The 23,335-nt window shown below is 48.4% G+C and overlaps 1 protein-coding gene and 1 long non-coding RNA gene across 2 annotated transcripts in view; both read right to left on the bottom strand.

Moving 5' to 3' along the window:
- Positions 1-23,335, bottom strand: part of cubn (cubilin (intrinsic factor-cobalamin receptor)) — a 604,171-nt gene that overhangs the window by 320,079 nt on the left and 260,757 nt on the right. The gene's annotated exons all lie outside the window — the stretch shown is intronic.
- On the bottom strand, positions 5,944-22,268 carry LOC140424924 (uncharacterized). Its single transcript, XR_011947729.1, has 3 exons — positions 22,140-22,268; positions 21,803-21,895; positions 5,944-6,602 (listed from the first exon to the last, which is right to left on the bottom strand). It is a non-coding gene; the product is annotated as an uncharacterized lncRNA (long non-coding RNA).

Genomic DNA, 23,335 nt, shown 5'->3' with positions numbered 1-23,335 from the left:
TCTCCGGCGCCATATATCGGGTGGGGTTCACGCTACGCCGGTCGGGGGCCGTTGGCAGTGGCTCCCCCGGCAATTCTCCAGGCCCCGATGGGCCGAGCGGCCGTCCGTTTCTAGCCAGTCCCGCCGGCGTGGACTACGGATAGTTCCACACGGCGGGACCTGGCAGGTAAGTCGGCTGGGGTTGTCCGCGGGGGGGGGGGGGGGGGGGGGGGGGGGGGCGCGCGGGGGAATCCGACCACGGGGGAGGCACGGTAGCCTGGCCTGTGATCGGGGCTCACCGATCTGCGGGCGGGCCTGTGCCGTGGGGGCACTCCTTCCTGCCGCGCCGGCCCCTGTAGGGCTCCGCGATGGCCAGCGTGGAGAAGAGAACCCCGCGCATGTGCCAGAATATGACAGCGGTTCTGCGCATGCGTGAGATCACGCCGGCCCTTTGGCGCATGCGCAAACTCGCGCAGTCCGTTCGGCGCCGGCTGGAGCGGCGCCAACCACTCCGGCATCCACCTAGCTCCCGAGAAAGTGGAGGTAAGTGGAGAATTCCTCACTTTTTGAGCCCATTGACACCAGAGTCGTCGGCGCCCGTTTTCCCGCCCGTGTGGGGACTTAGTCCCCGGTTTAAGTGTTGACACCGGGGCAGGATTCATGGTCTTCCACGACAGCAAAACTGGCACCACACCTGGACCGATTCAGTGACTGTTGAGGGACTAGCACCGGCACCACGTGGAATACAATCGATTCCATTGAGAAATGGGGTTGGATTCACCGGATTCGCGATTGATACTCAGGAGGCTGACAAGCTGCTGCCACATAGACACATTACACTCCCCACATATACCATCCCAGGCAAAAAGATGGCACTGGTTGGGTTGCACTGGAGCACACCCTTACAGCTGATGAGTCGGCTGGGGTCAGAGGGCTCCTTGGGGGGGGGGGGGGGTACTCTGGGGGGACACCCATAGGACCAGTGACCCTAAGTTCACAGTGGACAGTTAGTGGTGTGTGCAGCTCCATGGCTCCCTTTCAGGCTGCGGCAATGCTGTTCCACCCCGACCAGACAACCCACCCCCTGGCCACCCCTCCGATACTTACCTGGCCCTGGCAGACGCCCCCCCAGTCAGCAAACTATGGCGATGTTGAAAACCTTCCGTACCTCAGCCCTGTCAACCTTGCCGTCGGGAATTCGGCCCATTGGAGGAGGAGAATCATGGAGGCCCCGGAGAATACTGGATCGGGCCCACTATGATATGCCAATGGCGTTTACTGTATGTGCATCCTGGAATGCATTGTCGGCGTGACAGAGAATTGCGATTTGGCGTGAAATTGGTGCCCACTGTGATTTGTGCGTCGGAACCGATTCTCCGCTCAATCCTGGTTCCGGCATCAGCTGACGGAGAATCCCGCCCAAGATGTTGGGCTATGGAACTGAGCAGCATTTTCTCTTAAACCATATGGACTATTTTTTTCCTGGCTCGCTCTTAGAATATGTGCTCAGAGAGCTTCAAAGGACACTTATGATTGTTCACCGATACAATTGAATTCATATCAATTTTAAACGTTGAACGGAACAGGCAATTATCAGTGGTCTTTGCTTAGATAGGATAGTTCCAAAAATAGAATTAGTTTACAAAGGCAAAGCGAAGTACTGTGGATGCTGGAGATCTGAAATTAAAAGAGAAAAGTCTGGAAGTTCTCAGCACTATCTGTGGAGTGAGAAACCGAGTTAATGGGCTGGATTCTACCTCAGACTCTGGGACCTCGATGTCAGAACCTGAAATGTTGGAAGTGAGGCTGCTGGATCAATCTCCGTGGAAATTGGCTGCCTCTGCATTCATCATCGTATTAAGGATGGTAGTGGGCCAGCAGCATCAGGAGCCTGATCAGAGGGTCAGCATTTATAGAGCATTGGCAGCTCCATTAAAAAAGGAGAATGCTGCTGAAGCAGGTTGGAGAAACACGAGGGTCCCTCAACATAGAGACACCCTTGGAGCCATTCATGAAACTAAAACATTTGGAGGATCAAAGCCAGTGAGGCGTTGCGCCCGGCGAAGATCCGTGCGGGCCGATTAGATCGCGGGATGACCCAAACCGGGTGCTGAGCGGTTTGCTCTCGAAGTGGCCCGCTCCTGTTGGAGGGACCCAGATTCTGCCTAGAAGCAGCGCAAAACCAATTGAGGCTAATTAAGGGAAATCTCCATCTCATTAGCGAGGTGGACGCCCAATCTAATGGCCTCCCATGATCTCATCGGCTCTGTGGCGAGCGGTCACGTGGTGCCGATTTAAAAACTCCGATTTAAAAATGGGAACCTAGCGCAATGGCTGCTGAGGGGATCTTAATTCTCAGGCAGGCAGCCCAAGGACATTGGGGCAGCTGCCTCGGTGCTGGGGGGGGGGTTAGTGTGGGTGGGTCCAAGGGGTGCTGGTCCTGGTCGGGGAACAGGACCTGGTCAGGAGGTGCTGGCCGCCATTGGCTGGGGGTTGCCCCTGGTTTGGAGGGGTGGGGGTTCAGTGCCTACGGGTCCTAAAGGCTATCACCCTAAATGTTATACCCATATCGGGGCAGCTGCAGCTGCTGCTTGCCTGACCTACTAAACACATCAAGGACCAAGCCCTTGTTTGGATGTATGCTGTAGGCCCCTTTAACTCCCTTTGACTGTGAGCAGCCTCTGGCTACACAGCTGAAGGTTATTGCTAATAAGGAATTGACATTGTTAGTTATGCAAGAGCACTTCACTACTCTCAAGTGCAAAACTGTGTGTCCACGTGCCATGTGTCCGATGAGTGTTGTTGCCAAGCATTCCAATCAAACTGCTAGGCCGGGACACTTTGCCTGAACCTTGGGAGCATCAACATCACAGAGGCAGCAGCCAACAATCAAACACCCAAGAGCTGGGCTGAAGCACGGGAATATCCTACAACCAGAGGGGTCTGTGGCCTGGGATCGAGGGGCTACTACTGTGGCTGGGGGGGTGAGTGCATGGGGCCGAGTCCTCCGGCACAACTGACTCGGTGGATGCCACTCTGAGACAAGGCAGGACTCGTAAGGGCAGGTGTGGGTGTGGGGGGGGGGGTTCTTGGGGGAGTCAAGAGTCCCAAGGTGGATGTCCTTACAGACTGTCGGTCTCTCTCCTTCTCAGGGTATTGCTGACCTTGCAGCAGCATCCCTCGTGGTGTTGGTGGCAGGCAAGGCGGCCAGACACCGGAGAAGATGATGGCAGCAGCCTCAACGGAGGCTCAAGGTGGCAACCCATATGCAGGGGCCCGCCACACCAACCATGTAACAGGCAGGGGAGGGACCCAGAGGCGGTCACTGGCGACGGCCCAAGGTGTACAGGCATCGTTCATTGTTTGAACAGATGACGGAGAGCATGTTCCACAGGAGGCTCCGTCTCAGCAGGGAGACGGTGTGGCACCTGTGACAGGTCCTTGCGGCCTAGGCACCCTGTGGAGAAGGAGGATGCCCACTCCTGGTGGGCATCAGGGTCACGGCAACCCTGAACCTCTCTGCTACGGGTTGATTCCAAGGCTCAAGTGGGGACCTGTGTGGCATTTCCCAAGCTACAGCGCACAACTGCATGCATGAAGATAAGCTGGACCAAGCCCACCAAGATGCCCGGGCAGCAGGATTCTCCTCCATCGCCAGAATGCCCCAAGTCCAAGGGGTAATAGATGGCACACAAGTTGCCTTGCGCAGACTGGGGCATCAGGAAGTGTCCTTCATTAACAGGAAGGAGTTCCACTCCTTGAATGTTCAACTCAGGCGCAACCACCCCCTGCGGATCATGCACGTGTGTGCACGCTTCCCAGGGAATAGGCATGGCATCTACATCCTCGGACAATTGGAGATCCCCGGCATGTTCGAGGACCATCTCAGGGAGACAGGCTGGCTCTTGGGAGATTGGGTCCTGGCTGATGATGCCAGTGCGAAAGCCGGAGACCGAAGCGGAGATCCGATATTAAAGGCCACCCGGGCTGTCATTGAGCGGTGCATCGGGATGCTGAAAATGCGGGTCTGATGCCTGGTGCACTCTGAATTCTGGTGGTTCACTGCAGTACACCCCCCCCAAGAGGGTTGCCGGCTTTGTGGTGGTCTGTTGTGCCTTACACAACCTGGCACTGCAGCGGGGCGAGGATTAACATGTGGCCTTGTCTGTGGAGGAGCCGGACCAGGAGGAGCTGGAGGGCGAGCCCAGGGAGGACCCATGGGAGCAGCCAGAGGATGGAGGACAGGTGGTGGTGAAGGTCCGGCACACCAGGAGGGCCAGGGAGGCCTTCATCCTCGCACGCTTCTCACAGGACGAGGCTTTGTCCGTCATCTCACTCCTCTCCCCCTTCCTCTCACCCCCTCCCTCCATCTCTCTCCCACTCTCTTCACCCTCGGAGCTCTCCTCTGAGGTGTCCTCTTGGATGGCAGCGGAGGGGACTATCCCGGATGGCCCACCGCATAGGATGGAGATCCTGCACGTGGTCATCGCGTGGGAGGGATCATTTTGTCTGGCATGAACAACTCACTTGAGGCAGGTCATATGGGCGAGGGGGTGGTGACTGGTCACCTCTGCGGAACAGGCCAACCTCGCTGTTGGTGACCGCTCTGTCCTCGGCCAACCGTGCGATCTTCAGGTCCCATTCCTCATCGAGGGTGAGGACTGTGATGCCCAGGATCCCTCTGCCTGGCTGGGCCCTTTCCTACCTGTTAAGGGCTATCTTCTCCTGTGGGGACAGAGAAGGGCCATCAAGAACTGCCAGGTCAGCAATAGCAATGCAATGAATGGTAACGCTCCTTGTGCACTGCCCAAACATTCGGGTAGACGGTAATGCCCTGGCACTGCACTGCCTCAGGTTTTTGTGCTCAATATTACAGATTTTCTGAGCAGAATTTTCGAAGGCTGTTTGGTGGGCAGGCCTGGAGGTGTAAAGGCTGGGAATCACACTGCCAGCATGCTAGTCTGCTGCCATCATTACACGCAAGAACCACTTTCAAGAAGGCCAGGTCTGGGATGGAATGGATACCTACTGACAAACCACAGGTTACCAAATACGGTAATTAAAAGGCCTTTCCAGGCAGCAGGTGGGCCCCACACAGCAGGCCAAAACATGGCCAGTGAGAGGAGGCAGCCTCCAGAGGGGAGGCGGGCAATGATTTCTCCTGCCAAGAAACCCCTGCCACTCCCTGCCTTGGCCACTAGACTGAAGCTGCGGCTGCTGGCCATCCACTGGAGGGGTTGTCCTTCCACAATCAAGGCCTGGCTGCTGTGGTCTTTTTTAAATGAAACATTTTTTACCTGGTCTTCAAAGGTTGCCTTCAGTGTGATCTCCCTCTCTCCCCCTCTGTCTCGCTTTGTCTCTCTCCTGCTCTCTCTGTGTGCAGGCAACAGCAGCTCCCACCTCAGTTGGTGTCATTGTGGAGGGTCTCCTATTGACCTTCCAACCTTGGGAGCCTGACCATCGCCCTTAATTGGCCAGTTCACCTATTCCCAACACAGTGGGCAGGATTCTCTGAACCCCCAGCCATGTGTTTCTCGGTGGAGTGCCATTCGCTGGTGGCAGGATTCCATCTTCCCGTCACTTGTCAAAGGGATTTCCCATTGGAGCCACCCCACGCTGCCGGGAAAACCTCGGGTGGGGGTCCACTGTCGGCAGGAAAGGAGAATCCCAACGGGATATCGAATTCCGGCCAGTGTGTTGTTGCGGCCCACATGATCTGGGACTGGTTTAGCACACTGGGCTAAATCGCTGGCTTTTAAAGCAGACCGAGGCATGACAGCAGCGCGGGTTCAATTCCCGTACCAGCCTCCCCGAACAGGCGCCGGAATGTGGCGACTAGGGGCTTTTCACAGTAACTTCATTTGAAGCCTACTTGTGACAATAAGCGATTTTAATTTCATTCATTTCATGTGATCCCAATGATGGAATCTTGACACTGAATGGAAAATCCAGCAAACCCTTTCTGAAAAATTGCACTTTCGTTCACAGTACCGGTTGATTGAGAATTGGGTGGTCTCAGAAACAGACTGCCAATTCATTCTGACAGATTACCAACCCCGCAAGGTGGTGAAAATGAAAATTTAGCCCAATTTAACAATCCTTCTTTGAATATGTCATATCAGGAAGCGTTACATCATTTAGAAGTTAGCAAGGTTTTCCAGTTTAGCAATACTCTCAACAACATTGTTAGAAATCTTTCAGATGTTCATTTTAACAAGGGATTGTCCTGAATCATGTTAACACACCTTTTCTTCTTCTTGCAAACATGTAAGAAAATTACATAAATCTTACAAAAATTGTAGTGTGTTTATGATGAAAATGGGAGTAGCTCCATATGGTTTCAGTCCCTCCCAGATGATGGGAAATACTTCTTTTTACGATCACAATGCTTTTTAACTGTGATTACCACTTTAGCATTGGTCTAATAGTTTCTTGCTGATATATCCCACTGACGTCAAAACTGTGGAATTCCTTACATCTTTTGGTCTTTCCTCCCAGCTTAAAACTTTAAGCTTTTAAAACTGAACAATGGTATTGTGGCTTCCTGAACTGTTTCGCCTTTTCTTTTCTTTTGTCTTCCACTGGTGTCCAGCATTTGGGGTCTTTGTCCTTCACTTGGATTTCTGAATTTAAAAAGACAGGAGCCAGCTGGTTGTTATTGTATATTTTAATTTTTATTCCAAGGCAGTCATTAAAAATCATTGTGTGATAAATGCATTCATAAAGCTTTCATTTGTCTAGCTGCTGTTCCCTCATGTCTGATTACTAAAGTTAACTTTAAACGATTACCGTTTTCATTACCCGAGAGGACATTGGCCACACGGTATATTCCAGTAACATTCGCACGATTGTTATTATGACATTTTAATGTGATGCATCTCATTTTGTGTAAGAGCGCGAGGAATAGGAGCAGGAGGAGACCACACAGTCTCTCGAGCCTTTTCCACCATGAAGTAAGATCTGTATTCCTCGATTCCCCGAGAGACCAAAAATCTGTCTACCCAAACTTTAAATATATTCAATAATGCTGTTCGGCCCTTGGGGCTCGAGAAAATCCGGTAAAATTCCACACTTTGTTTTTCAGTGGAATGTATTGTGGTTCCAGCTTTCGAATTGCTTCCTTAAACATTTCCCACTGCTTGTTTGCCAGCATACCATCTAGTCTAGGTTAGATTAGGCTGGATATTTGACATCTAAATGAAACCGTTTTTCAATCACTTGATTTTGTAGAAAGGCAGCTGCTCTTCAAAAAAAAACAACATAATTTAAAAAAATTAACCAGAAGCAGTTGATGCTAGAGGGGTTTGGACAGAAGTGATTCCACAAGGAATTAAGGAAGGGATATGAGTCGTTAGAAAATATGAAAGGAAATGGCTGTCTCCTGCACTGACAACTGCTGGAAACAGTTCCCTTTGTTTTAACGTGATTGGTGACTCCAAAAATAAATGTGTACGGATGACTAGGACTAGCCACAAAAAAACACCAGTTTTCAATTGCTCATTTTGAAACCATTATTCATGCTTAAACTGTTTTAGGGATATGATGGTCAATTTTACTTCCCGATCATCTGCTAAATGCTCCATGAGTACAGGAAGCGGTGGCACAAAGATTCTTCTGTGGGTCAGGGCGGAGTGGGCAGTGGAGAGAGGGTTAAAAAATATTTTACCCACCTGAAGCCTGATTTGGTTCCTTGCTGAGGCATTCTTGTTTCAAAAAAACACAAACTGTTAGCATTTGGTCAGAGAGTAGTCATTATGGGAGGAAGGTGAAGCAGGAGGGTCTGGTAGAAACGTCAGCCTCATTAGCATTAAGGCACAGACACAGGGGGTGATTCAGCGGACTCAAATTAAGGTTCGCTGAATGGCATGTTTAGCGGGGTGTTTGTCAGCACCTTCAGCATCGGGAAAGACCCTGCTATTCAACAGCACTTTGCTGTTTCTTTAGGCCTCGGCGAGCAACTGCCCATCAAGGTCACTCTTTAAGTCATTTCCTGCACTGGCGAGCTCTCCTGCACGTCACCCAACACACCTCTTCTGGGGTCCTCAAGCTCCCCCTGGACCAGGTCCCTGGCACGGGCAATCTGGCACCTGGTCACCTTGGCACTGCCAGGCTGGCAGTGCCAAGGTGCCCATGTGGCAGGGGTGTGCCATGTGCCAGGGTAGCACCACTCCCTGCCCCCAACCACCTGTGGGCCTCAACTCCCAGCAAGACCCCCTCCTACCCCAGGTACCATTAGACTTTGTGAACCAGTACCAAATGGGGCCCGGTTAAACCTCACTGGCAAGGCCGGTGAATCCCGGGCCCAGGGTGAATTGGGCGGGATGTCATGAAATGTTTTGAGCACCGCGATTCCCGATCCAGATCTCTCGCGAGATTCAATGGTCTCATCCCCACATCAAGTCAGATGCGATGAAGCCGCTGAATCTTGCCCTCAGTTGCAATAATATTCCAAGATATGTGAGGATCAGACTTAATGGATCTTCACCACTATTTGCTCTTTGGTACATGAGGGATAAAGTATGCCCAAAGGTGACAAAGGGGAACATGGAAATTGCTAGATGAAAAATACCAATATCCAACTAGATTTTTAAATTTGTTCTTGGGTTACGAGTGTTGCTGACAAGACCAGCATTTATTGCCATCCTTAATTATCCTTAAGAACGTTGTGGCGAACCACCTTCTTGAACTGGTGTGGCTCATGCATTGTGAGCACCCACAGTGCCATTAGAAAGGGAGTTTCAGCATTTTAACCCAGTGCCAGTGAAGGAATGATGATATCGTTCCACGTCGAGATGGTGATGGTGTTCCCATCCACCTGTTTTCCTTCTCTTTCAAGGTGGTAGAGGTCGCAGGTTTGAAAGGTGCAGTCAAAGGAACCGAGGTGAGTTGTTGTTGTCCACCTTGTAGATGGTACATGTTGCCAGAAGACCATAAGACATAGGAGCAGAATTAGGCCACTCAGCCCATCGAGTCTGCTCCGCCATTCAAACATCGCTGATATTTTCTCATCCTCATTCTCCTGCCTTCTCCCCACAGCCCTTGCTGCCATTGTGTGCAAGTGGCAGAGGGAGTGAATGTTTTAAAGTGGATGGTGTGTTGATCAAACAAATGGCTTTTCCCTTTGATGGTGTCGAGCTTCTTGCCTGCTGTTGGAGTTGCACTCATTCAGGCAATGGAGAGTGTTCCATCACACTGCTAAGTTGTGTGTTTGAATGGTGGATTGGCTTTGAGGAGTCAGGAGATGGGTTACTCGCTAGAAAATCCCCAGTTCCTGAGCTGCTCTTGTAGCCACAGTAGTTATTTGTAGGTTTAAGTTTCTGGTCAGTTGTAAGTTTTGGGATGTTGATGTGTAGGGGAAGTCAGCAATGGTAATGCCATTTTATATCAATGTTACCTGACACTTATCAGGCCATGTCTGAATGTTGTCCAGATCTTGCCTCATGTCTTAATGGACTGCCTCAGTACATCAGGAGATGAGAATGTACTGAACACTGTGCAGTCATCAGTGAACATCCCCATTTCTGACCCTATGAAGTTCATTAATGAAGCAACTGAGGACCGGAGGACCTAGGACGTTATCCTGAGGAAATTCTATAGGGTTGAGATGATTGAGTTTCAACAACCACAAACAATTTCCCTTTTTCTAGGATTAAAACAGAAACCTGGCAGCATTTGTGGAGTGAAACAGGGTTAATGGTTCGGATCTAAATGATCCTTTTACAAAGGTGGGCGGGGGAGGACATGGATAGGATGCTCTTTTGAAGGGTCGGTGCAAATTAGATGGGCCCAATGGCCCCCTCAGCACTGTAGGGATTCTATGACAATTCTTTACAATTTTATAACTGAAGGAAGGTAGAAATGTACAGAATGATATAGTGGAAAGGGGGAGGAGGAAATGGGACAGAATAGAAGACAGGGGATAAGTTGGTGCAAAGGAGATATGGACAAATTTGTCATGGACATGACGGAAAGAGGAAAGTTGTTAATGGTGCCATTAAGGTATGATGAATGTTAATGGTGGCAAAAGGTAAGCTAGCAGAATGTGTTAATGGCAGCAACTGGAAAGTCAGGGCCAAGTGGCTAAGTCAGGGAGAGGTGGTGGCTGATAAACAACTGACAACAAAACATTGGGGAGGTGTCAGTTTAACATGGAGGGGGAAGTTTACTGTCTAAAGTTGTTGAACTCAATGTTGAGTTCAGAAGGCTGTAATGTGCCTACTCGGAAGATGAGGTGTTGTTCTTTCAATTTACGCTGGGCATCACTGGAGCATTGCAGGCCTAAAATGGCATGTGGGCATGAGATCAAGTTGCTGAGTTGAAATTGCAAGCGACTGGAAGGTTGCAGTCATACTTGCAGACGGGGCAAATAGGTTCCACAAAGAAGCCACCCAGTCTGCATTTAATCTCCCAAATGCAGAGGAGACAGCATTTGGAGCAGCAAATACAGTAGGCCAAGTTGAAGGAGGTGCAGGTGAAGTTTTGCTTCACATGAAAGGAGTGTTTGGACCTCGGACGGTGAAAAGGGAGGAAGTAAAGGGGCTGGTAGTTCACCTTCTGCGATTGCAGAGGAATGTGCTGTGGGAACAGGATGGTGGGTTTGTGGTAATGGAAGAGTGGACTGGTGTGTCTCGGAGGAAGTGGTCCCTGCAGAATGCCGATTGGGGGGGGGGGGGCGCAGTAAAGGGAAAATATGTTTCATGATGGCATCATGCTGAAGTTGGTGGAAATGGTGGACGATAGTCGTTTGAGGCTGGCAGGGTGAAAGGTGAGGATAAGAGAGACCTATCCTGGTTCTAGGAGAGCGGAGAAGGGATAAGGGTAGAGGTATGGGTGATGGGTCAGACACGGTTGAGGGCCCTGTCAACCACAGTGGGTGGGAATCCTCGTTTGACGAAAAACCTGGTCTTTCGCTGGTGGTGATACCGAGGTTTGCGCCCCACGCCTGCGGATCCATGCATGACTGTCATTTGTATGGATTTTAATACCATTAATGGTGTGCTCACCCCTTCGCAATGCTCTGTCCCCTTAGATGGAACTCTCACGGGCACAAATTAGTGCATGTATTTACAAGTGGGGACTGGGCGCCATGGGAGTAGGGGTGGGGGGGGAGCGGGAGGCTAAAAACTATCTCTGAAAAAGCCTCAAAAATTGTCAGGCCATCTGATTGGGGGCTGCCTGGATTAGTTGGATTTGTTTATTGTCACGTGTACCGAGGTACAGGGAAAAGTATTTTTCTGCGAGCAGTTCTAACAGATCATTAAGTACATGAAAAGAAAAGAAAATGCATAATAAGGCAACACAAGGTACACAATGTAAATATATAGACACCGGCATTGAGTGAAGCATACAGGGGTGTAGTATTAATCAGGTCAGTCCATAAGAGGGTCGTTTAGGAGTCTGGTAACAGCGGGGAAGAAGCTGCTTTTGGATCTGTTCGCACGTGTTCTCAGACTTTTGTATCTCCTGCCCGATGGAAGAAGTTGGAAGAGTGAGTAAGCCAGGTGGGCGGGGTCTTTGATTATGCTGCCCGCTTTCCCCGGACAGCCGGAGGTGTAGCTGGAGCCAATGGATGGGAGGCAGGTTCGTGTGATGGACTGGGCTGTTTTCACGACTCTCTGAAGTTTCTTGCGGTCCTGGGCCGAGCAGTTGCCATACCAGGCTGTGATGCAGCCCAATAGGATGCTTTCTATGGTGCATCTGTAAAAGTTGGTAAGATTCAATGTGGACATTTGTAGCTGTTAACCATCTCCACCTCGGCCCCGTTGATGCTGACTGGGGTGTGTACAATACTTTGCTTCCTGAAGTCAATTGGCCAAGGGCTTGGTGCCACGTCTGTAGACTCAGAGTGTCCCCCTCGGGAACGGAGTGGCCTGGGGCAGACCACCATTGCAGCAATATATGTTTTAAATGCCCCTTTGGTGCGACTAACAGGCTCATGGCTGTTCACACTGCTGAGAGCTGCCTGTGTCCTTTAAATGTTCAGAGAGCCTCTGGTCATCTGGGAGCCCAACCAGACCACAACTCTGGACCCCTCATACCCAGCTGTTTCATTAAGGGGATGGACATGGCCAAGCTCAATTAGGAGCCCACCAGGTGCTGGCACTCCTCAGAAACACAGCCCCACTGTAGAGGAAGCAGGGGATTAGCAGAGCTCACCCCAACCAAAGGACCCCTGCACTGTGGCCTTTGGCACCCTCCCTGAATCTTTGCCCCTCTCAGGGCAGAGGCCTCACTAGTGACCTCCACCTCTCCAGATCACCAACCGTCTCCTCCTAGTGAGGTTGGCAACGCTGACTGCCTCTCCTACCATCTCTCAGAGGGGCAAGTTTGAGTCTGTGACCCACCTGGGAAGAAGGTGTTCCTCCTCTCCTGACTGGCATGGAGCAGTGGGTCAGCCTTGGACTCCCAAACTCAGGGGGCAGGTCTTCTGTGAGCCATCTGCGCGGTTGCAGTGAGTGTGTGATTAGTGGATCGCTTAAAACAGCTCCAGTTGCCAGACTCTTTGGCACTAACTCTTGCCTCAGTGGTTAGAACGCCTACTGGGCCAGGAATTGTTATCAATTCGTGCAGGCAGAGTGCTGGCCTATTTGCATGTCCTGACTCGCTTACCAAATATCGCCCCCCCAAAGAAGTGCGAATGACAACGTTGTTCAATCCTGACGGCAACACTTTGGGCTGGATTCTCCAATTTTAAGGTTATGTCTGGAGCATGTGTCCAGTCTGACGAAGAAAAAGTCGGCACCGGCCCCGCAACGAAGCTCCTCCCAGTGGGGGGCTAACAGCCGCGCCACGTTAAACCCCCGGCAACAGAAAGGGCTGGAGAAATGCCGGGTCCATGGGCGTGCATGCGCACAGCGGCAACCAGCAGCGGTCACGCCTTACAACATGGCGCTGGCCACGTGCGGACCCGGCTTGCCAGATTATGCCCCCTTGTAACCCAACTCGCCACCCTGGGACCACCCCCCACCAGTCCCCCCAGCCCCCGCTGAATCCCCGCCCGGTCGGCATAACGGCTTCGCCGCTACTGTGGCACGCGAGGTTGATGGAACCTTAGACGACAAGTGATCCACGGCGTCGGAAAGTCGGCCCATTGGGGGAGGAGCATTGGGGGAGGATCTTCAGGTGACATCCTGAGGCTGTTACAACGTCGTGCGGCGTACTCACCGATGACGCCATTTTGGAAGGGGCGGAGTATCCAAAACAGGCATTGCCCACAATTGTGGCGTCAAAAGGGATTCTCCGCCCAATAGGCAAATGTGATTTTGGCGTCGGCAATCGGAGAATCCCGCCCTAAGTATCCCAGATGGAGAATTCTGGCTGTGGTTTTCTCTTTCTTGGAATTTACAACAGCTGTAGATGACAGGTGAGTTTTAAAGCAGTGATTTTTTTCATTCTTTCTGTCTGGACCGCTCTCTAGCTTCCAGGCAGGGATCTGTGTTATCTGTGTTATGAGGCTGGAGGGGTCTCTGTTATGGGGCATCTCTGTTATGGGTTTGGGGTCTCTGATGGGGGTCTGTGCTTTGGTGGTCCCTCCTGGGGTGTCGGTAGTGTGGGGGTTAGGGCACCCTCATGCATGCATACTGTGGTGCGGGGGGAGGGGGTGACCCAGCAATTCCCTTGGTGGGGTGCGGATTGGTTTTATAAGGGGGAGGGGTCTAGCCATCGGACCTCGCTATCAGGCCGCCCGCTCAAATTGGCAGCCTGATACCAGGAATCTCTTGCAATCCCTGCCATTCATAAATTTGCATGGCAAGGGATAGTGAACTGCCTCTGGGTGTCACTCCCAGCTCGAGCGCAAATCTGAGGTGGGACAACATAGTCTCCCAAAAGGAGAACACTGCCCATTATTTACTGAACTATTATTTTCTGACACATTTCAAAGTGTAAGATCAAAATGTGGAAATGCCATAACTGCAAAAGGAAAATAACATTTCTTAAGATATGTTAGTACAAAATAACTCTCCAAGTTCCTCGGTTTTACCTCAACTTACTATTTTGAGACTCAAGCTTTCAGTGTGCTTTCAACTTCTGCCCCTGAGACGCCGCTCCCATCCTCTGAACATATCTAGATAACACAATTGAAGGCTAGTCCTTGCCTTTCGACAGTTTAATTTGGTTCAGCCAAGAAGCAATGGTTTCACTTCGTGCTTTTGGAATAATAAGAACATGTTCCAACCTTGCACTGTCAGGATGAGGATTTCACTTTGAAGCCAAAGGAACCCATCATCAGTCAGCAACTTGAGAACCCTGATGATCTCAGAATTTAGGGCTATATTCAACAGGACATTTGTACTGACAATTCTCCTCTAGAAACATTAGTAATCAACTTTTCTGAACTTGGATCTCTTTCTGTGCCTTATTGGAACACTGCTGTGATACCACTAACCCTACGCTGGAAATATAAACATGAGATACGAGAACAAGATTTATGACAAACTATTATTCATTTGCCCTTGAACACAGATTTTTCAACTTATTTATAACTAATAAAAAGAAAGGATGATAATTTCTCATCAGACCCTGGACTACTTTAGAAATTGTGTAGAGTGGGGACTCGTTTATGTGAACATGCTTGAACATATGTTTAAATGTGCTGGAACACGCATGTGAGTGAGGATATGTTTTGCATGGTTGCAGGCAAAGGTCTGAATATATGCACCTACTCATGCATTTTTTTCTGTATATGGGTTAGTACGTGTGTGATTAGGCAGGCACAGTGAATAGGCAGTTCAGAGGTGGGCAAGTGCCATTCCAGGTTGGTTAGAAGACCCGCCTGGGTCTCTAAGACTTTGGCCTAGTTGTATAAAAGGCTGTTAGACCCTCTATCCCTCAACCACCCACCCATCCTTCATGCCCCCTCAAACCTGCATGCCATCTCTATGCTCCCTTATACCTCCACATGCTACCTCCATAGCCAAGTATCCACCAGAGGAAGACCTCAGGAGTCATGCGGGGATGAAAAGAAATTAAGCTTCTAAAAAGCTAAGAGAGCTCTCACTCATACGCATTTGATAACAAAAAAGCTCTCCTCCAGGAAACCTAATTAAAACGTTTAATTCCACTCAAGCAGTCAATCTGTTGTCAAAGCAAAGAAACATCAGAGAAAGCTCATTCTTTTATAGCCCTTTAACACTGTTGATCAAAATGTGGACTCAACACCCCCCCCCCTACTCACTGAGATATATTTTTAAAGCTTTTGAAACTCAACCAAGCATTCATAATGGGCTCAGCTGTAATAACAGCCCTTGCAAAATGTCAACAATTAATTTATCTAAACTGCAGTAACAGCTGGTTAATGTTATCCTCCAGCTATACCAGACGGCCTATAAATCAATTAATTCCAACAGTGGGTGTTTGTTTTTTACACTAACTGACCCTGTAGACTGTTTTTGAAAATGTTGTATTTTTAGCTAACGTTGAATTATAAAGTTCCAGCACAAATGTTTTGTATTTACATTCTATGCCGCTATTCATAAACCTAAGTAATAACTATGCTTTTTTAACCATATCATCTTGCCTTACTTTCCTATACGTTGGTGAACATGAACATCAATGGCTTCCTGCTCCTCTACTATTTTTAATATAATACCATTGGCTGGATTATCCGATTCCCAAATGCTGAAATTGCGTTTGACGATGGGGCAGAGAATCCCTGATAATGACGAAATTGGGGGCGACGCCGCTCTCGCGATGCTCCGCCCCCTGAAAAGTGTCATACTCTAGGAGTATGCTGCATGCCGTATCCACGGCCTCAGGCCTGAGGCCCGCCCCACGATGCTCCATTCCCGACTGGCCGAGTTCCCAACGGCGTGGGCCACATGTGGTCTCAGCCTTCGGGAATTCGGCGTGGTGGCTGCGGACTCAGTCCAGCGCCGCCAGTCAGGGGATCGCCAAACTTCGGGGAGGGGGGGAGCATTATTTGTGGCTGGGGGCACTATGGGGGGGGAGGGGGGGCGGTCTGGGGTGCACGAGCCGGCTGAAGGGGTGAACTATTTTTGCAGGCCGGGTCCGCGGGCTGCGTCCGCCATGAAGCACAACACAGCCGCTGCAGGCTGCCTCCGTGCGCATGCATGGCCACGGACGCACAGTGCTCCAGGCCATATCAGCAGCTAGAGCTGGGAGCTCTACGGTGCTTGCTAGCCCCCCTTCCTCTCCCCCACCCCTTCCCCGCCCCCGGAGCAGAAAATCAGTGGCCGTTTTGCGCCAGTTTTCCAAGCGTACAACACCACCGTTTTCACGCTAGCGTGGAGACTTAGTCTCGCAAATGGAGAATCCAGCCCCATGTCTTTCTATATTCATCTTCCACCGTTAATCACTTCACACTTTTCCACATTGAACTCCATCTACCATATTTCTGGCTACTTCGCCATCCTGTCACCCAGAAGCCTAGAACTATCCTCATCACTATCCCGACTATTGTAAGTTACATACTTTAAAATGATGCTCCTTACTCCCAAATCTAAGTTGCACTGTAATGGACCCAAAGCTGACCTTTGGAGAATACCACGGCAAACCATCTCACAGTGTGAAAGATATCGGGCGGGATTCTCCGACCCCCCGCCGGGTGGGAGAATCGCCGGGGGTCGGCGTGAATCCTGCCCCCGCCGTCCTCCTAATTCTCCCGGCCCCCAAGAAATTGCCCCGGCGTAAGTTGCGACGTCCACCTCGGAGAATGGCGGGGTCCGGGGTGACTCAATGGGCCCCGGGGCTGACCGAATTCTCCGGCCCACAATGGGCCGAAGTCCTGCCCGTTCTTTGTCAGTCCCGCCGGCGTAAATTAGAGTAGATCCCTTACTGGCAGGACCTGGCTGGGCGGGCTGGCTCCAGGATTCTTGGGAGGTCGCGGGGGAATCTGGCCTGGGAGGTGCCCCCATGGTGGCCTGGCCCACGTTCGGGGCCCACCGATCCGTGGGCGGGCCTGTGTCGTGAGGGCACTCTACTGCTCCGCACCGGAGGCCGTGGTCCTCCGCCATTCCCGGTGCGGAAGCGAATCCCTCTGTGCATGCGCGGAGATGACGCCAGCACACGCTGGCGCTCCCGCGCATGCGCCGACTTGCGCCGGCTGGCGTGGCGCCAAGCCCCTTTCCCGCCGGCCGGCGGGGCGCCAACTACTCCAGGGTGAGCCTAGCCCCTGAAGGTGCGGAGGATTCCGCACCTTTGGGGCGGCCCGACGCCGGAGTGGTTCACGCCACTCCGTCCCGCTGGGACCTGCCGCCCCGCCGGGTGCGGGTGATTCCTGCCCATCCACTTTGTGCTTCCTGTCATTGCCAATCTATACTGCTACTCTTCCTCTGAGTTACATAGATATGGATCTTCTCAATAAACTTCCTATGCCACCCCAAAGTTCAGAAACTTTCACTGCACTAGACTGACAAAAATTCACTGACTCCCCCCGCCATCGGGAACATTCTATCTGATTCTACCCTGTGTAATCCTGTTAGACTTTTATAAGTTTCTATGAGATGCCCTCCTCACTCTTCGAAACTCCAATGAATATAATCCAAACCAACATAGCCTCCCTTCATTTGACAGTCCCGCCATCCCAGAAATCAGTCTGGTAAACCTTTGCCGCAATCCCTGCATAGCAAAAATATCCTTCCTTAGATAATGACACCAAAACTGCGCACAAAACGCCAGGTGTGGCCTCACCAACACCCCATACAATTGTGGTGAAACATCCCAATTCCTATACTCAATGCTTCTTGCTATAAAGGCCAATGTACCATATGCCTTGTTTACTGCCTCCTGTACCTGCACGCTTACTTTCAGTGTTTGATGCATGAGGACAGCAACGTCTTGCTGAGTATCCACCTCTCTCAATTTACACCCATTCAAATAACAATCTGACTTCCTATTTTTCCTACCGAAGTAGATACCCTCACATTTATCCTCATTATACTACATCTGCCATGCATATGCCCACTCACTCAGCCTGTCCAAATCCTGCTGAAGCATCTCTGTATCCTCCTCACAGCTCACCCTCCAACCCAACTTTGTACCATCAACAAAATTGGGGATAATACATTTAGTTCCCTCGTCCAAATTATTAATATATAATGTTCACAGTTGGGGTCCTGGCACAGACTGCGGTAATCCACTAGCCACTGCCTTTGCTTCTTGTCTGCTAACCAGCTTTCTATCCATCTCAAGACACTACCCACGACCCTATGCATTTTAACTTTACATAGCAATCTTCTACCTGAGACCTTGCCGAAAGTCTTCTGAAAAACATGTAAATAAACCACATCAACCAATTCTTCCTGGTCAACTCTACTTGTTACATCTTCAAAGAATTCCAGATTTGTCAAGCATGATTTCCCTTTTGTAAATCCATGCTGACTTTGTCTGATTACACCACTGCTTTCCAAATGCTGTGGTATGAAATCCTTGATAATAGACTCCAGCAACTTCCCTACTACTAATGTTAGGCTCACTGATCTATAGTTCCCTGTTTTCTCTCTACCTCACTTTTTGAGTTCCGGGCTTATATTCTTTTCACAATAACTTCATTGCAGTGTTAATGTAAGCCTACTTGTGACAATGATAAAGATTATTATTATTATATTCGTTATCCTCCAATCTGTAGGAACCATTCCAGAGTTATTTGTGTCTTCCTTTGTGAAGACAGAAGCTAAGTACAAATTTAGTTCCTCAGCCATTTCTTTGTTTCCCTTTATGAATTCCCCCGGTTCTGACTGTCAGAGGCCTATTTTTGTTTCTGTGAATCTTTTTCTCTTTACATACCGATAGAAACTTTTTTCAATCAGTTTTCAAGATTCCCGGTAGCTACTTTAATATTGTATTCTCCCCTTTTTAATTCCTCAGCTCTACCCACACAGATTATACGTCTTCTGATCCTATATCGCTTCTTGCTATCGATTTAATTTAATTTCTTGCTAACAATGCAATCCCGCCCCCTCTGTCCATCTGCCTTTCCTTTCGATAGGACACATATCCTTGAATATTTAGATCCTAGCCCTGATTCCCTTGCAACCGTGTTTCTGTGATGCCCACGACATCGTACGTGCCAATTTCAATGTGTGCTACAAGCTCATTTACCTTGTTTTGTATACTGCATGAATTTAGGTATAACACCTGTCGTGTTGGGTGTTCTGCTGCACAAATGATCCAACATGGCTGTAGATGGTACAACTCTGTTTTATTATCTTAACAACGGTTACAACTAACGGCTGGCTTGGGTACGTGCTTCACCAGCTAACCTGTGGACCCAGCCCTAGCACTAACTTAGTGAGGCACTCAGCACATGGTCTATGTCTGAGTGGCACGCTGTGAGCTCTGTGCTCTGAGCTATCTCCTGGTAGAACGAGCGGGAACTGTGGTGTTCCCTGTTTTATAGTGCGTGTGCTCTCACTGGTCATTGGCTGCGATGTCATGTGTGTGCTGGTTGGTCCAACTGCCTGTCCTTCAGTGTGTGTGTGACTGCACCATGATATGCTGATGTGGATATCATGACAACACCCTCAGTCCTGCGTTGACCACCCCCCTTCTCGTAGTTGTCCCCTTATCTGCTGTGCCTGAAGTTAGATTCCTGCCGCTTTCCATACTCTTTGTTCTATTACTTGTTCTGGAAACTTTACTAATCTCTTCTGAGCCCTCCCTGCCTTTAACTAATTTAAAGTATATAATTAATCTTAGTTCAATAAACCTCTTTCGTGTTTCAACATTGCCTCATCGATTGCCTTGCAATTCAACATCTGCACTATTTACTCTTTTCAACTGTCCTAAATGGTTAATCTACCAGCTCTATCACCACTCTGTGCAAATAATTGTCAGATTGGCTCTATTCTGCAGACTGTACAGAGGTTATTCGTGAAGGCCCAGCCTCTCAACCTTGTTCTTCACCTGAGATGTGGTGATCCTCAGGTTAAATCACCACCAGCCAGCTCTCCCCTTCAACAGGGAAAGCAGCCTATGGTCACCTGTGGCGACTTTACCTTACAGTAACACGGTATGTGATTATGTTGTCCTTTGCTTTGTATTCATCATATTTAACCTTTCTTCCAGGCTGTGGTGGAGAATTGCTTGGGTCTAAAGGAGGATTCAGCAGCCCAGACTATCCGAACAGGTATCCACATAATCGGGAATGTATCTGGTTCATTGAAGGAGATTCTGGCAGCAGTATTGAGCTCACCGTCCATGAGTTTGATGTGGAATATCACCAAACATGCAATTTGGATGTCTTGGAGGTATTAAACTCAAAATTCAAAAGATTTGTTATATCTTGTTTCTTCTTTAATGAAACCACTGTCTATTGTTTTGAAAACTCACCTGGTTCACTAATGTCCTTTGGGGAAGGACATCTGGCACCTTTATCTAGTCTGGCCGACATGTGACTCCAGATACACAGCAATGCGGTTGACTCTTAAATGCTCTCTGAAATGGCCCATATGGCACTCAGGTCAAGGGCAATTAGGGATGGGCAGTAAAAACTGGCCCAGCCAGCGACACCCAAAATCCCATAAATGAATAGAACAATAAACAATTTGAATAAAATGTAAAAGGTTGAAATTGATTTGAGTTTAGGATTCAGTGGTGCTTGTAATGCCGAGGACCCAGGTTCGATTCCCGGCTTAGGTCACTGTCTGTGCAGAGTCTGTATCTGCGCGGGTTTAGTCCAGACGCTACGGTTTCCTCCCACATGTCCTGAAAGATGTGCTTGTTAGGTGAATTGGACATTCGGAATTCTCCCTCAGTGTATCCGAGCGTGCGCCGGAATGTGGCAACTAGGGGATTTTCACAGTAACTTCACTGCAGTGTTAATGTAAGCCTACTTATGACACTAATAAAGATTGTTATTGTTATTTCACAAGCGCTGGGTTGGATCCTCAATGAATGACTGTATCTTATACCTTCTTAATTTTACATTGCTGCATCGGGTGGTAGTCCTGGCTTTAGCAGTAGCTGTGTAAGTAAAAAGAGAGCATTCTTAGTTGCCGGGGAAGAAAAAGTTATTCTCAGGGGAACTAAAAACTGAGATAGTGGTATTTTCTTCCTCTGTGCTTCTTTGGAAGCCATAGTGATGGTGGAAACAAATTTTTTAAGTTCCTTTACGGCAATGTTGGCTGCCTTTGCTTTGGGCTACAGTCATTCAGCCCATCTATATAATCGAGAAATGTCGTTTTCACATTATTGACCTTTTGGATCCTACTCCCAACTGGAGCAGCAGAGGGCCAGAAACTGAAAACCGCACAATGTAACTTTTAAACAACAGCAGCTACTGCTGTGAGATTCTCCTTTCAAGCAATAGAAGGCTCAGTATGTCACAGAACCTCTTTCAGCAAATATAAAGAGGGCAATGACCGAGGGTAGATGTGGCCATTTGCTCCCTGAGAACAGTTATCAATTAAAAGAAAAGCAGGGAGGGGTTATGTCTTTGATTTTTAACAGTGGAGATCTGACTATAAATGCAACCCAAACTGATGGGATGAAGGCTTGGCTTTTCATTAGTCGTTGAAAACCAATGTGAAATAAAATTACATTTCTATTAGGTTCCAAATGTCATAATTTACCACAAGTCAGCAATCACCCAGCCAGATCATAAGGATGTGTCAAAGGAATGAAAAAAAATCATACTGCAAAGTAAGGTTTACCATTCTGAGGTTAGAATTAAGACAATAAGCATCAGATTACTGCTGAGCCTGATCTTTGGCTGCTGGTTAGTACCATTTTGTTTCTAATCAGAAAACCTGGATATAGAGAGAAAATAGCCTATCTAATCCATTAATCGGTGAATTGAAGATGTAAAATAGATTAGCATCTTTCCAAGATGCATCTCTATTATTTGGAGTACAAGAGTACTCACCTGTTCAGGATTGCTGTTTCAAATAAACTCACTCCCGAAGTCTGAGTATTGTACTAAAGCAATGTGTCTTATTTAAGAGGCTTTTCATTCTTCCTGGAAAATCAAAGGAACAAAATAACTAAGCAGCATATATAATTTATCCAAAATTGCTGAGACCAATTTCCAAGAATACAATGTGGTGGTTTGATTTCACTGAAAGTGTTCAGAAAGAAACTGAGTATTCTGTGCAATGTGAGGCACAATTGTATGTGCTTGAGAGAGACAATGGAGTAATGTAGGCAGAACAAGAGAGAAATTAGTAGGATTGGAGGTGGCACTAACCTGCTACAAAACTTACCTCCAAGTTCAACAAATTCAGATCAAGCATTATACCGAAATGATTTTGTTCTGCAACATGCAGTTCCAGCATTTTCAGATTTATAAGATTCTCAAGCTTTTCTTTCTATTTTGCTGCCTGATTTCCGTTATATTGGTTTATTTTCCACTGAGTGCTTCCAAAGCACGTAGCTTGTTGTGTTTTGTATTTTATGGCTTCACTGTAGATTTTCTTCAGGTTTTTATTTTTCCCTAATGGGCACACAACTATATTTTTAGCAAAGCATTTTTTTCCACTTGCATTTGCCAGGCCTATAAAATGGGTTAAGTATTGCTCAGAAGTTTGGAATGCTGACTTTAACATTAAAATCAATGGAACTAATAAAGCAGAAAGCAGTAGAAGCCAGACTAAATCCACAGGCTTTATGCAGATGTCCTTGGGTCTAAGCTTTAAATAATACCCATTCATTTATCTCTTCATTTCACTTCTGTGAGTGTTTGCCCATGTAGATTATCAGTTCAGCAACAAAGTCACCTAGAAATAGTTGGAAATACTGTTCACAATACAAAGATCGGGTGCCGCACAACTTTATTTCATTGAATTTAAAAATGTAAAAACTTAACTTGTTCGGAAAATGGAAACTAAGTTTTTTAAAAAAAATGTCCCACATTGATTGAGATTTATTTTGCTCAAGTAACTGCAACTTCAAAGGAATTGTCTCTGTCACAAAGAATGTTATTATATTGAGGTATCTTTTGTCTTGTTCAGGTGTATGGTGGTCCAGACATTACTTCTGTGCAGTTGGCCCAATTGTGTACGAGCCGCCCACCAAACAGCCCACTAGTGGTCTCCAGCACGGGAAACTACATGACTATCCGATTTAAGACAAATTCAAATGGCAATGCAAGAGGCTTTAATGCCACCTGGCAACAGAGGGCAGGAGGTAAGTGTGGATAAAGGCCTAGAGAGAGCTGTAGGTACCATTTATATAGTTGGGACTAGTTAGTATTGTTATGGACAGGAAGGGGGATTAATTGAAACAGCTCTGGTTTCTCCTCTCACTTACTTGTCCATGTACAGAAAGGTGTTTTTGATTTTTGGTTTCCCCTCTATGTAAGTGGTGGCATAACCCGTAGATTTTGAGTGTTCCAATCCTCTGTGAATAACTCACACAGCAAACACGAGTAAGATAAAATATGGTTGGTTTATTTCACACA

The sequence above is a fragment of the Scyliorhinus torazame genome, chromosome 6 (genome assembly GCF_047496885.1).
Source record: "Scyliorhinus torazame isolate Kashiwa2021f chromosome 6, sScyTor2.1, whole genome shotgun sequence".
Classification (NCBI taxonomy): Eukaryota; Metazoa; Chordata; class Chondrichthyes; order Carcharhiniformes; family Scyliorhinidae; genus Scyliorhinus; species Scyliorhinus torazame.
This window is presented reverse-complemented; position numbering and strand designations above follow the sequence as displayed.